This window comes from Panulirus ornatus, chromosome 37 (genome assembly GCF_036320965.1).
Source record: "Panulirus ornatus isolate Po-2019 chromosome 37, ASM3632096v1, whole genome shotgun sequence".
NCBI lineage: Eukaryota > Metazoa > Arthropoda > Malacostraca > Decapoda > Palinuridae > Panulirus > Panulirus ornatus.
Window position 1 is genome coordinate 948,154 of NC_092260.1, and position 14,822 is coordinate 962,975.

Genomic DNA, 14,822 nt, shown 5'->3' on the forward strand with positions numbered 1-14,822 from the left:
TTTCCTCCCTTGTCTCTGCTTCCACAGACTTACACCCCCTGTCGAATTTCATTCCACACTCTTTAGCCGCCTCAAGATGAGTTCCACTAAATTTCTTGATATCCCTAAACCTTCTCCTGTACGCTTCTGCATCCAATTCCACAGTTTTCAGTACTGCCTCCTTAACAGCCTTATAATCTACTGACTCCATCATACTAAGACATACATACATACGCCTCTCTAGCCTTACCCTTAAATTCACTTTGCACCAAAATAGCCCAGTCACTTTCATCCCATTCTTTAATAGTTGCAAGTTTTTCAAATGGAATAAAGAAGTCCTCAGCTTCTTCTATAAGCTCAGTTAAATGACTTAATTCTATCATGTTTATCTCCATTTTTTTTTCTTGTACTTGTTCTCTCCTGTTTGTGATTGCCTAAGTCTTACCTCTTTATCTGCCTGTATTCTCTCTTTTCCTGCCTCCATTTGCATTTTCTTGAGTTCAAATTCTAACCTCAACCTCTCCATTGCCATTTTTTAACTTATCTGTCCCTCATCATCACCACTATTTTCAACACCTTCACATTCCTTCAATATTGATAAAGACAGCAACTGATCAATCAATTCTCTCTGTTTATCACCTTTGACAAGTGTCCTCATAGAAATTCTATGATTAGCTGCAACGTAACTCAGTTCATCTTTATCACAGTGGTACAGAAAGTGTATAACCTGGGTTTACTAAATTTCTTAATGTTATATGCCATGTTTAAACAAAACGTATATACAATTACGAACACTTTCTTGTTTAGAGAAATCTTCTCCAGTATATTACAAGAGTGCACAGTAGAGTACTAACCCACAACACTTCGGTACCACTTGGTTACGTACACGTGATTTCAGCTACCAATACATATGATTTCACTCCCAGTATACTTGATTCAGTCTCTGGACGTTTAGTCTCACATCATCCTTCCTGGACAGTAGGTTTCACGTATTCAAATCCCGGGCAGGCCCCCATGTTACGAACCTCACCTCTTCCTCTACGGATGTATAATCAGCCCACGGGCTGATTAAGAAAGAACTCTGAAATAATGGCTTCTGTTAACAGAGACATTTAGGCTAGACACAGTTACCCTTAATGTCTGGCTAACATATCCTGACAGTTGATGGCCGCTTGATATATGTACATACACACACGCACACACACACATATATATATATATGTACATATTTTATTTATTTATTCATTTTGCTTTGTCGCTGTCTCCCGCGTTAGCGAGGTAGCGCACGGAAACAGACGAAAGACTGGGCCAACCCACCCACATACACATGTATATACATACACGTCCACACACGCAAATATACATACCTATACATCTCAACGTATACATATATATACACACACAGACATATACATATATACACATGTACATAATTCATACTGTCTGCCTTTATTCATTACTACCGCCACCTCGCCACACATGAAATAACACCCCCTCCCCCCTCAAGTGTGCGAGGTAGCACTAGGAAAAGACAACAAAGGCACCATTCGTTCACACTCAGTCTCTAGCTGTCATGTAATAATGCACCGAAACCACAGCTTCCTTTCCACATCCAGGCCCCACAGAACTTTCCATGGTTTACCCCAGACGCTTCACATACCCTGGTTCAATCCATTGACATCACGTCGACCCCGGTATACCACATCGTTCCAATTCGCTCTATTCCTTGCACGCCTTTCACCCTCCTGCATGTTCAGGCCCCGATCACTCAGAATATTATTGACTCCATCTTTCCACCTCCAATTTGGTCTCCCACTTATCCTCGTTCCCTCCACCTCCGACACATATATCCTCTTGGTCAATCTTTCCTCACTCATTCTCTCGATGTGACCTAACCATTTCAAAACACCCTCTTCTGCTCTCTCAACCACACTTTTTATTACCACACATCTCTCTTACCGTTACATTACTTACTCGATCAAACCCCCTCACACAACATATTGTCCTCAAACATCTCATTTCCAGCTTAATCCACCCTCCTGCGCACAACTCTATCCATAGCCCACGCCTCGCAACCATACAACGTTGTTGGAACCACTATTCCTTCAAACATACCTATTTTTGCTTTCCGAGATAATGTTCTCGGTTTCCACACATTCTTCAAGGCTTCCAGACTTTTTGCCCCCTCCCCCACCCTATGATTCATTTCCGCTTCCATAGTTCCATCCGGTGCCAGATCCACTCCCAGATATCTAAAACACTTCATTTCCTCCAGTTCTTCTCCATTCAAACTTACCTCCCAATTGACTTGACCCTTAACCCTACTGTACCTAATATCCTTGCTCTTATTCACATTTACTCTCAACTTTCTTCTTTCACACACTTTACCAAACTCAGTCACCAGCTTCTGCAGTTTCTCATGAATCAGCCACCGGCGCTGTATCATCAGCGAACAACAAATGGCTTACATCCTAAGCTCTCTGATCCACAACAGAATGCATACCTGCCCCTCTCTCCAAAGCTCTTGCATTCACCTCCCTAACGACCCCATCATAAAGAAATTAAACAACCATGGAGACATCACACACCCCTGCCGCAAACCTACATTCACTGAAAACCAATCACTTTCCTCTCTTCCTATACGTACACATGCCTTACATCCTCGATAAAAACTTTTCACTGCTTCTAACAGCTTGCCTCCCACACCATACATTCTTAATACCTTCCTCAGAGCATCTCTATCAACTCTAGCATATGCCTTCTCCAGACCCATAAATGTTACATACAAATTCATTTGCTTTTCTATTTCTCACATACATTCTTCAAAGCAAACACGTGATCCACACATCCTCTACCACTTCTGAAACCACGCTGCTCTTCCCCAATCTGATGCTCTGTACATGCCTTCACCCTCTCAGTCAATACCCTCCCATATAATTTACCAGGAATACTCAACAAACTTATACCTCTTTAATTTGAGCACTCACCTTTGTCCCCTTTTACTTTGTACGATGGCACTATGGAAGCATTCCGCCAGTCCTCAGGCACCTCACCATAAATCATACATACATTGAATAACCTTACCAACCAGTCAACAATACAGTCACCCCCTTTTTTAATAAATTCCACTGCAATACCATCCAAACCTACTGGCTTGCCGGCTTTCATCTTCCGTAAAGCTTTTACTACCTCTTCTCTTTTTACCAAATCATTTTCCCTAACCCTCTCACCTTGCACACCACCTCGACCAAAACACCCTATCATCAAACACATTCAACAAACCTTAAAAATACTCACTCCATCTCCTTCTCATATCACCACTATTTGTTATCACCTCCCCATTAGCCCCCTTCACTGAAGTTCCCATTTGTTCCCTTGTCTTACCCACTTTATTTAGCTCCTTCCAGAACATCTTTTTATTTTCCCTAAAATTTAATGATACTCTCTCACACTATCTCTCATTTGCCCTCTTTTTCACCTCTTGCACCTTTCTCTTGACCTCCTGCCTCTTTCTTTTATACATCTCCCACTCATTTGCATTATTTCCCTACAAAAATCGTCCAAATGCCTCTCTCTTCTCTTTCACTAATAATTTTACTTTTTCATCCCACCACTCACTACCCTTTCGAATCTACCCACCTCCCACGCTTCTCATGCCACAAGTATCTTTTGCGTAAGCCATCACTGCATCCCTGAATACATCCCATTCCTCCTCCACTCTCCTTACTTCCATTGTTCTCACCTTTTTCCATTCTGTACTGAGTTTCTCCTGGTACTTCCTCACACAAGTCTTCTTCCGAAGCTCACTTACTCTTACCACTCTCTTCACTCCAACATTCTCTCTTCTTTTCTGAAAACCCCTACAAATCCTCACCTTCGCCTGCACAAGATAATGATCAGACATCCCTCCAGTTGCACCACTCAGCACATTAACATCTAAAAGTCTCTGTTTCACGCGCTTATCAAATAACACGTAATCAAATATCCCTCTCTGGCCATCTCTCCTACTTACATACGTATACTTATGTATATCTCTCTTTTTAAACCAGGTATTCCCAAACACCAGTCCTTTTTCAGCACATAAATCTACAAGCTCTTCACCATTTCCATTTACAACACTGAACACCCCATGTATACCAATTATACTCTCAACTGCCACATTACTCACCTTAGCATTCAAATCACCCATCACTATAACCCGGTCTTGTGCATCAAAACCTCTAACGCACTCATTCAGCTGCTCCCAAAGCACTTGCCTCTCATGATCTTTCTTCTCATGTCCAGGTGCATATGCACCAATAATCACCCATCTCTCTCCATCCACTTTCAGTTTTACCCATATCAATCTAAAGTTTACTTTCTTACACTCTATCACATACTGCCACCACTCATGTTTCAGGAGTAGTGCTACTCCTTCCCTTGCTCTTGTCCTCTCAGTAACCCCTGACTTTACTCCCAAGGCATTCCCAAACCACTCTTCCCATTTACCCTTGAGCTTCGTTTCACTCAGAGCCAAAACATCGAGGTTCCTTTCCTCAAACATACTACCTCACTCCTTTTTTCTCATCTTGGTTACATCCACACAATTTAGAAACCCAATCTGAGCCTTCGAGGAGGATGAGCACTCCCCGCGTGACTCCTTCTTCTGTTTCCCCATTTAGAAAGTTAAAATACAAGGGGGAGTATTTCCAGCCCCCCGCTCCCTCCCCTTTTAGTCGCCTTCTACGACACGCAGGGAATACGTGGAAGTATTCTTTCTCCCCTATCCCAAGGGAATATATATATATATATATATATATATATATATATATATATATATATATATATATATATATATATATATATATATATATATATATATATATACATATTCCTATGAGTCCACGGGGAAAATGAAACACGAAATGTTTGCAAATGCACTTTCGTGTCATAATCACATCATCAGGGGGGACACAAGAGAGAAATATAACAGTTAGTTGAGATACAACGAAGAGACGAAGCTAGGACGCCATTTGGTAAACATGTGATTGTCCAATATATTGTATATATATATATATATATATATATATATATATATATATATATATATATATATATATATATATATATATATATATATATATATATATATATATATATGTATATATATATCTTTTCTTTCAAACTCTTCGTCATTTCCCGCGTTAGCAAGGTAGCGTTAAGAACAGAGGACTGGGCCTCTGAGGAAATATCCTCACCTGGCCAACTTCTCTGTTCATTCTTTTGGAAAATTAAAAAAAAAAAACCAGAGGGGAGGATTTCCAGCCTCCCGCTCCCTCCCCTTTTAGTCGCCTTCTACGACACGCAGGGAATACGTGGGAAGTATTCTTTCTCCCCTATCCCCAGGGATGATATATATATATATATATATATATATATATATATATATATATATATATATATATATATATATATATATATATATATATATATATATATATATATATATATATATATATGTATATATATATATATATATATATATATATATATATATATATATATATATATATATATATATATATATATATATATATATATATATATATATATATATATATATATATATATATATATATATATATATATATATATATATATACGTATATATGTGGAGAGGGGAGAAAGAATACTTCCCACAGATTCCTCAATTGTCGTAGAAGAGGACTAAAGGGCACGGGAGAAAGGGGCTAAAAACCCTCCACTCCTTGTATTTTAATTTTGTGAACGGGGAAACAGAAGGAGTCACGCGGGGAGTGCTCATCCTCCTCGAAGGCTCAGATTGGTGTGTGTGGATGTAGCTAAGATGAGAAAAAAGGAGGGATAAGTAGTATGTTTGAGGAAAGGAACCTGGATATTTTGGCCCTGAGAGAAACGAAGCTCAAGGATTAAGGGGATGAGTGGTTTGGGAATGTTTTTGGAGTAAAGTCAGGGGTTGGTGAGAGGACAATAGCAAGGGAAGGAGTAGCACTACTCCTGAAACAGGAGTGGTGGAAGTATGTGATAGAGCGCAAGAACGTAAACTCTAGATTGATGTGGGTAAAACTGAAAGTGGATGGAGAGAGATAGGTGATGATTGGTGCATATGCACCTGGACATGAGAAGAAAGATCATGAGAAGCAATTGTTTTGGGAGCAGCAGAGTGAGTGTTAGTGGCTTTAATGCACGAGACGGGGTTACAGTGATGGGTGATTTGAATGCAAAGGTGAGTAATGTGGCAGGTGAGGGAATGATAGGTCTACATGGGATGTTCAGTGTTACAAATGGAAAAGGTGAAGAGCTTGTAGATTTGGGTGCTGAAAAAGAATTGGTGTTTGGGAATACATGGATTAGAAGGAAAGATATGCATAAGTATACGTATGTAATTAGGAGAGATGACCAGAGAGCGTTATCATATAACGTGTTGATTGATAGGCGAGTGAAAGAGAGACTTTTGGATGTTAATGTGCTTATAGGTGCAACTGGAGGAATGTTTGACCATTATCTTGTGGAGGCGAAGGTGAAGAATTTTAGATTTTTCAGGAAAGAAGAGTGTTGGGGTGAAGAGAGTTGTGAGAGAAAGTGTGCTTGGAAAGGAAACTTGTGTGAGGGAGTACTAGGAGAGACTGAGTGCAGAAAGGAAAAAGGTGAAAACAAAGGACGTAAGGGGAGTGGGGGAGGAATAGGATGTATCTAGGGAAGCAGTAATGGCTTGCGCAAGGGATGCTTGTGGCATGAGAAGCGTGGGAGGTGGGTGGATTAGAAAGGGCAGTGAGTGGTGGGATGAGGAAGTAAGATTATTAGTGAAAGAAAAGAGAGAGGCATTTGGACGAGTTCTGCAAGGAAATAGTGCAAATGACTGGGTGATGTATAATAGATAGAAGCAGGAGGTCAAGGGAAAGGTACGGGAGGTGAAAAAAGAGGGCAAATGAGAGTTGGTGTGAGAGAGTATCATTAGATTTTAGGGAGAATGAAAAAATGTTCTGGAAGGAGGTAAATAAAGTACGTAAGACAAGAAAACAAATGGGAACATCGGTGAAGGGGACTAATGGGGACGTTATAACAAATAGTGGTGATGTTGGAAGGAAATGGAGTGAGTATTTTGAAGGTTTGTTGAATGCGTTATCTAATAGAGTGGCAGACATAGGTGGTTTTGGTTGAGGTGGTGTTATAAGTGAGAGGGTTAGGGAGAATGATTTGGTAAACAGAGAAGAGGTAGGAAAATCCTTGCAGAAGATGAAAGCCGGCAAGAAAGCGGGTTTGGATGGTATTGTAGAGGGATTTATTAAAATCGGAGTGACTGTGTTATTGACTGTTTGGTAAGGATATTTAATGCATTCATGATTCATTGTGAAGTGCCTGAAGATTGGCAGAATGCATGCATAGTGCCATTGTACAAAGGCAAAAGGGATAAAAGTGAGTGCTCAAATTAGAGAGGTATAAGTCTGTTGAGTATTCCTAGGAAATTATATGGGAGGGTACTGATAGAGAGGGTGAAGGCATGTACAGAGCATTAGATTGGGGAAGAGCAGAGTGGTTTCAGAAGTGGTAGAGGATGTGTGGATCAGGTGTTTGCTTTGAAAAATGTATGTGAGAAATACTTAGAAAAACAAGTAGATTTGTATGAAGCATTTATGGATCTGGAGAGGACATTTGAGAGAGATGATAGAGATGTTCTGTGGAAGATATTAAGAATATATGGTGTGGGAGGCAAGTTGCTAGAAGCAGTGAAAAGTTTTTATCGAGGATGTACGGCTTATGTACGAGTAGGAAGAGAGGAAAGATATTGGTTCCCAGTGAATATCGGTTTGCGGCACGGTTGCGTAATGTCTCCATGGTTGTTTAATTTGTTTATGGATGGGGTTGTTAGGGAGGTGAATGCAAAAGTCTTGGAGAGAGGGGAAAGTATGCATTCTTTTGTGGATGAGAGGGCCTGGGAAGTGAGTCAGTTGTTGTTCGCTTATGATACAGCGCTGGTGGATGATTCGGGTGAGAAACTGCAGAAGCTGGTGACTGAGTTTGGTAAAGTGTGTGAAGGAAAAGATATATACATAAGTATACGTATGTAAGCAAGAGAGATGACCAGAGAGTGTTATTGGATTACGTGTTAATTGATAGGCTCGCGAAAGAGAGACTTTTGGATGTTAATGTGCTGAGAGGTGCAACCAGGGTTGTCTGATTATTATTTTGTGGAGGGGAAGGTGAAGATTTGCAGAGGATTTCAGATAAGAAGAGAGAATGTTGGGGTGAAGAGAGTGATGAGAGTTTGTGAGTTTCGGAAGGAGGCTTGTGTGAGGAAGTACCAGGAGAGATTGAGTACAAAAAGGAAAAAATATCTATGGCCCACGCCTGGCAATCATATAACATTGTTGGAACCACTATTCCTTCAAACATACCCATTTTTGCTTTCCACCGTAAGGTTCTCGACTTCCACACATTTTTCAACGCTCTCAGAACTCTCGCCCCCTGCCCCACCCAATGATTCACTTCCGCTTCCATGGTTCCATACGTTGCCAAATCCACTCCCAGATATCTAAATCTCTTAATTTTCTCCAGTTTTTCGCCATTCAAAGTTACCTCCCGATTGACTTGTCCCTCAACCCTACTGTACCTAATAACCTTTCTCTTATTCACATTTACTCTCATCTTTCTTCTTTCACACACTTTACCAAACTTAGTCACCAGCTTCTGCAGTTTCTCACCCGAACTAGCCACCAGCGATGTATCAACAGCGAACAACAGCAGACTCACTTCACAAGTTCTCGTCCACAACAGACTGCATACTTGCCCCTCTTTCCAAAACTCTTGCATTCTCCTCCCTAACGAACGTTATCCATAAACAAATTTACAACCGTGGAAACATCACGCACCCCTACCGCAAACCATCATTCACTGAGATCCAACCACTTTCCTTTCTTCTTACACGTACACTTTTTACTGCTTCTAACAACATGCCTCCCACACCGTATATTCTTGATACCTTCTCCAGAGTATCTCTATCAACTCTACCTTATGCCTTCTCCAGATCCATAAATGCTACATAGAAATCCATTTGTTTTTCTAATTATTTCTCATATACATTTTTCAAAGGAAACACGTGATCCGCACATCCTCTACCACTTCTAAAACCACACAGCTCTTCCCCAATCTGATGCTTTGTACATGCCTTCACCTTCTCAATCAATACCATCCCATATCATTTCCCAGGAATACTCAACAACCTTATATCTCTGAAATTTGAACACTCACCTTTATCCCCTTTGCCTTTGTACAATGGAACTATGCATGCATTCTCCAAATAGTCAGGAACTTCTCCGTGAGCCATACCTATATTGAATATCTTCACCAACCAGCCAACAACACAGTCACCCCCTTTTTTAATGAATTCCAATGCAATGCCTTCCAAACCCGCCGCCTTGTCGGCTTTCATCTTCCGCAAAGCTTTCACTACCTCTTTCGTGTTTACTAAACCATTCTCCCTGACCCTCTCACTTTGCACACCACCTCGACCAAAACTCCCTATATCTGCCACTCTATCATCTAACACATTCAACAAACCTTCAAAATATTCACTGCATCTCCTTCTCACATCACCATTAACCCCCCTTTACCGATGTTCCCATTTGTTCTCTTGTCTTACGCATTTTATTTACTTCTTTCCAAAACATATATATATTTTCCCTAAAATTTAATTATACTCTCTCATCCCAACTGTCATTTGTCTTCTTTTTCACCTCTTTTACCTTTCTCTTTACCTCCTGCCTCTTTCTTTTGTACATCTCCCAGTCATTTGCACTATTACCCTGTCAAACTCGTCCAAATGCCTCTCTCTTCTCTTCCACTAATAATCTTACTTCTCCATCCCACCACTCACTACCCTTTCTAATCTGCCCACCTCCCACGCTTCTCATGCCACAAGCACCTTTTGTGCAAGCCATTACTGCTTCCCTAAACCCATCCCATTCCTTCCCCACTCCCCTTACGTCCTTTGCTCTCACCTTTTTCCATTCTGTACTCAGTCTCTCCTGGTATATCCTCCCACAAGTCTCCTTCCCAAGCTCACTTACTCTCACCGCTCTCTTTACCCCAATATTCTCTCTTCTTTTCTGAAATCCTCTACAAATCCTCACTTTCGCCTCTAGAAGATAATGATCAGACATCCCTCCAGTTGCACCTCTCAGAACATTAGCGTCAAAAAGTCTCTCTTTCGGTCGCCTATCAATAAATACGTAATCCAATAACGCTCTCTGGCCATCTCTCCTACTTACTTACGTATACTTATGTATATGTCTCTTTCCAAACCAAGTATTCCCAATCACCAGTCCTTTTTCAGCACACAAATCTACAAGCTCTTCACCATTTCCATTAACAACACTGAACACCCTTTGTACATCAATTATTCCCTCAACTGCCACAATACTCATCTTTGTATTCAGATCACCCGGTCTCGTGCATTAACACTGCTAACACGCTCAACCAGTTTCTAAAACACTTGCCTCACATGATCTTTCTTCTCATGCCCAAGCATATATGCACCAGTAATCACCCATCTCTCTCCATCCACTTTCAATTTTACCCATATCAATACAGAGTTTACTTTCTTACACCCTATCAACTATTCCCACTGCTCCTGTTTCAGGAGTAGTGCTACTCCTTCCTTTGCTCTTGTTCTCTCACCAACCCCTGACTTTATTTCCTTAACAGCCCCATGCCCTACGTCACCCACCACCACCACCTGCATCTCGTCCCTCAGGGCATCCTAAAGACTCCTTTCAACCACCACCACCACCACCACCACCACCTACCTTTCCTCCCCCAATCCAGTCCCAGACCCCCTGGTACCCACCACCACCAACTGCCTCTCGTTCCTCAGGGAAGCCTCGCGCCCTCCGATACCCACAACCATCACCCACTTCACCTCCCTCAGGCCAAGCCTTCGCCTTCCATTACCCACCACCACTACTTACTTCTCCTTCCTCACGCCAACTCCACGTCCTCCATTATTCACCATCACTAACTTCATCTCCTTCCCATGGCCACCCCCGAATCCCTCCGCTACTCACGAACAACACTTACCACTTCTTCTCCAGACAAGCCTCACGCCTTCCGTTCCTCACCACCACCACCTACCTCTCTTCGTCCAAGCCAACCCTACGCCCCTCGTTACCAACCTCTCCCACTTAAAGCCAGCCCCACGCTCATTTTCATCCACAAACACCACCTACCTCTCCACCAGAGGAGCCCCAAGTTCTCCGTTACCCAACACCTCTTCTCCCTCAGGACAGCCCAATGCCACGACCCCAGTTACTCAACACCACCACTCACCTATTTTCCTTCACTTCAGCCCGACGCCCTCCTTTACCCACCGCCACCACCTACCTTTCCCGCCAAAGGCCAGCCCCACGCCCTCCATTCTCCACCAATATCACCTGCCACTCCTCCTCCAGACCAGCACCAATTTCCCCGTTACCCACCACCACCAACTACCTCCCCTCCCTCAGGCTATTCCCTCGCCCCCCCCCCTTTACCCATCATCTCCACACTCTCCTCCTCAGGTAAGCCCCAAGCCCTTCATTACCCACCACAAATGTCTACCTCTTTTCCCTCAAGCTAGCTCTACGCCTTTATTTACCTACAACCACCACCTCCCTCCCCTCCCTCAAGCAGTCCCATTCCCTCAGTTACCCATCACAACCACATAAAAATCCTCCCTCAGGTCAGCCGCTTGCCCCCACCATAATCACTTACCTCTCCTCTCTCAGGTCAGTCACACTCCCTCCGTTACCCACCACCACGACCTACCTCTATTCCCTCAGCCTAGACCCACGCCTCCCGTTACCTACCACAAGCACCTACCACTACTCACTGAGGCCTGCCCCAGGCCCCCAGTTACTCAAAACCACCAACTACCTTTCCTTTCTCAGGGTAGCCCTAAGCCCTCCGTTACTCACCAATAACACCTACCTCTCCTTCCCAACAGCAGCCTCAGATCCTCCGTTACACATCACCACCTACCTCTCCCTCAGTCCAGCTCCACGTCCTCTGTTACCCACCACAACCTACCTGTCCCCCCTCAGTCCAGATCCACGCCCCCCACATCCATTACCCAGCACAATCACCTATTTCTCGTCCCACACTCACTCACTCCATGCCAACGCCTTTCGTTAACCACCATCACCACCCACCGCTCCTCCCTCATGCCATTCCCAAATCACCCGTTGCTCACCAACACCAGTTACGTATACCTTCTATGGCCAGCCCCACGCCCTCTGTTACTCATCAACACCACCTAATTCTCCCTCAGGCCAGCCTCTCGCCTTCCATTACCCACCAACACCAAGCACCTCTCCTGCCTCACGCCAGCTCCACGTCATCCATTAGCCACCACCACTAACTTCATCTCCTCCCCAGGGCCACCACCAAACCCCTCCCTTGCTCACCAGGAACACCTACCATTTTTTCCCCAGATCAGCGTCACTCCCTCCGTTACTCACCACCACCACCACCTCTCCTCCCCCAAGTCAGACCCACGCTTCCGTTGCCCACCACAGGCACTCACTTCTCCTCCCCCAGGTCAGACCCACGTCCTCTATTACTCACCACCACCATCTACCTCTCCTCCACCTCAGGCTTGCCGTGCCCAACGATATTCACCACAACCGCCTAACTCTCCTCCCCAAAGGCAAACCCCACGCACCCCATTGCCCACTGCCACCACCTAACTCTCCTCCCTCAGATCAGCCCCAAGCCCCCTGTTACTCATTACTACCACCTACCTCTCCTCCCCCATGCCAGCCCAATACCCTCTGTTACCCACCATCACCACCTATATCTCCTACTCCAGGCCAGTCCCAAGTCCCCCGTTACCCACAACCAATTCATACCTACACCACACCACAAACTTCTCTCCTTCCTCAGGCCAGCCCCACGCCCTCGTTACCCACCACCAACACCTACATCTACTCCCACATGTTAACCCCGGGCCCTACGTTACCCACCATTACCACTTACCTCTCATCCCCCAACCAAGCACTACACCCTCCGTTATCTATCATCACCGCCTGTCTTTCCTTCCTCAGGCCAGCCGTGCGACCTCCGGTACCCACTACCACCACATACCTCTCCTCCATTATTCACAAGCACTACCTACCTCCTCCTCCACCCCAAGGCCAGCCATAAGCTCCCGTTACCCACCACCCCCACCATTTACCTCTTCTCTTACACGCCACCTCCATGCGTTCCGTTATTCTCCACCACCACCTACCTCTCCTTCCTTAGGCCAGCCCCAAGCCCTCCGTTACTAACCACCACTACCTGTCTCTCTTCCCCCATGACAGCCTCACGCCCCCCGTTACCCAGCACCACTAACTACCTCTCCTCCCTCAGGCAAACCCCACGACCCCCGTTACTCACCACTACGACCTCTTTTTACCCCGGCCAACCCCACACGCTTCGTTACCCACCACTACCACCACTAACCTCTACTCCCTCAGGCCATCGTCATACTCACCCACCCCCCGTTACCCAACGCCACCCCCTCTCTTTCCCCAGGCTAGGCCCACACTATCAGTTACCGACCGCCACCACCACCTTCCTCTACGTCCTCAGTCCAGCCCCCCCTCGTTACTCAACACCACCACGTCTCTTTCCCCAGGCCAGCACCGCGGCTTACCCACCACCACCACCACATACCTCTCCTCCCTCAGGTCAGCCACACGCATCCCGTTTCTTACCACAACCAAGTACCTGTCCTTCCTCAGGTCACCCTAAACCTCCCATTAGCCACCAACGCCAAATACTTCTCCTTCCCTAAGTCAGCCCTAAGATCCCCGTTACCCCCAACCACCGTCTAGATCTCCCTTAGGTCAGCCCATCGCCCTGAATTATCTACCACAACCACCTACCTATCCTCCCTCAGGCCAGCCCAACGCCTCCAGTGAATCATAACGACCACCTGCTTCTCCTCTTTCAGATCACTTCCACGCCCTCATTTACTCACCACAACCACGTACCTATTCTTTCTCAGACCAGCCCAATACCCTTCGTTATCCACCACCACTACCTACCTCTCCTCCCTCAGCCCATTCCCACGTCCGTTGTTACCCACCACTACCATCTATATCTCCCCAGGTCAGCCCTAAACCCTTCGTTACCCACCACCACCAACTATTTCTCCTCCCCTAAGGCAGCACCATGAGCCCCGTTACTCATCACTACCAGATCTCTCTCCCCAGGTCAGCTCCATGGGATCCGTTATCCAGAGCCACCACCCAGTCAGCGGATCCGATGTATGATCAGCTACAGAGAATATACTTTGTATGAATGAAATGTTTACTGATCAATGTATTTTTTTCTTATCAAGAACCTTTTTGTTAAAATGCGCACATGCCCTCAGGCATGCATGCAGTCACCTGATTTAAACATAAAAATCACACATACACCACAAACAAAAGCCTTTCATGAGGATTCCCCCCTCTCTCTCTCTCTCTCTCTCTCTCTCTCTCTCTCTCTCTATATATATATATATATATATATATATATATATATATATATATATATATATATATCTTTCTCTTTTCTTTTAAACTATTCGCCATTTCCCGCATTAGCGAGGTAGCGCTAAGAACAGAGGACTGGGCCTTTTTTGGAATATCCTCACCTGGCCCCCTCTGTTCCTTCTTTTGGAAAATAAAAAAAAAAAAAAAAAAACGAGAGGGGAGGATCTCCAGCCCCCCGCTCCCTCCCCTTTTAGTCGCCTTCTACGACACGCAGGGAATACGTGGGAAGTATTCTTAATCCCCTGTCCCCAGGGATGATATATATAT

At 44.5% G+C, this 14,822-nt stretch overlaps 1 protein-coding gene across 2 annotated transcripts in view; it reads left to right on the forward strand.

Moving 5' to 3' along the window:
- The window catches only part of LOC139760451 (failed axon connections homolog), a 132,213-nt gene extending 117,874 nt beyond the window's left edge, over window positions 1–14,339 (forward strand). The window contains exon 6 of one of the 2 annotated variants that reach the window (XM_071683688.1): window positions 14,218–14,339. The gene's annotated coding sequence lies outside the window, so the exon portion shown is untranslated. The remainder of the gene's footprint in view (window positions 1–14,217) is intronic. The other variant, XM_071683687.1, reaches the window with a different exon arrangement.
- The last annotated feature ends 483 nt before the right edge of the window (window positions 14,340–14,822 follow it).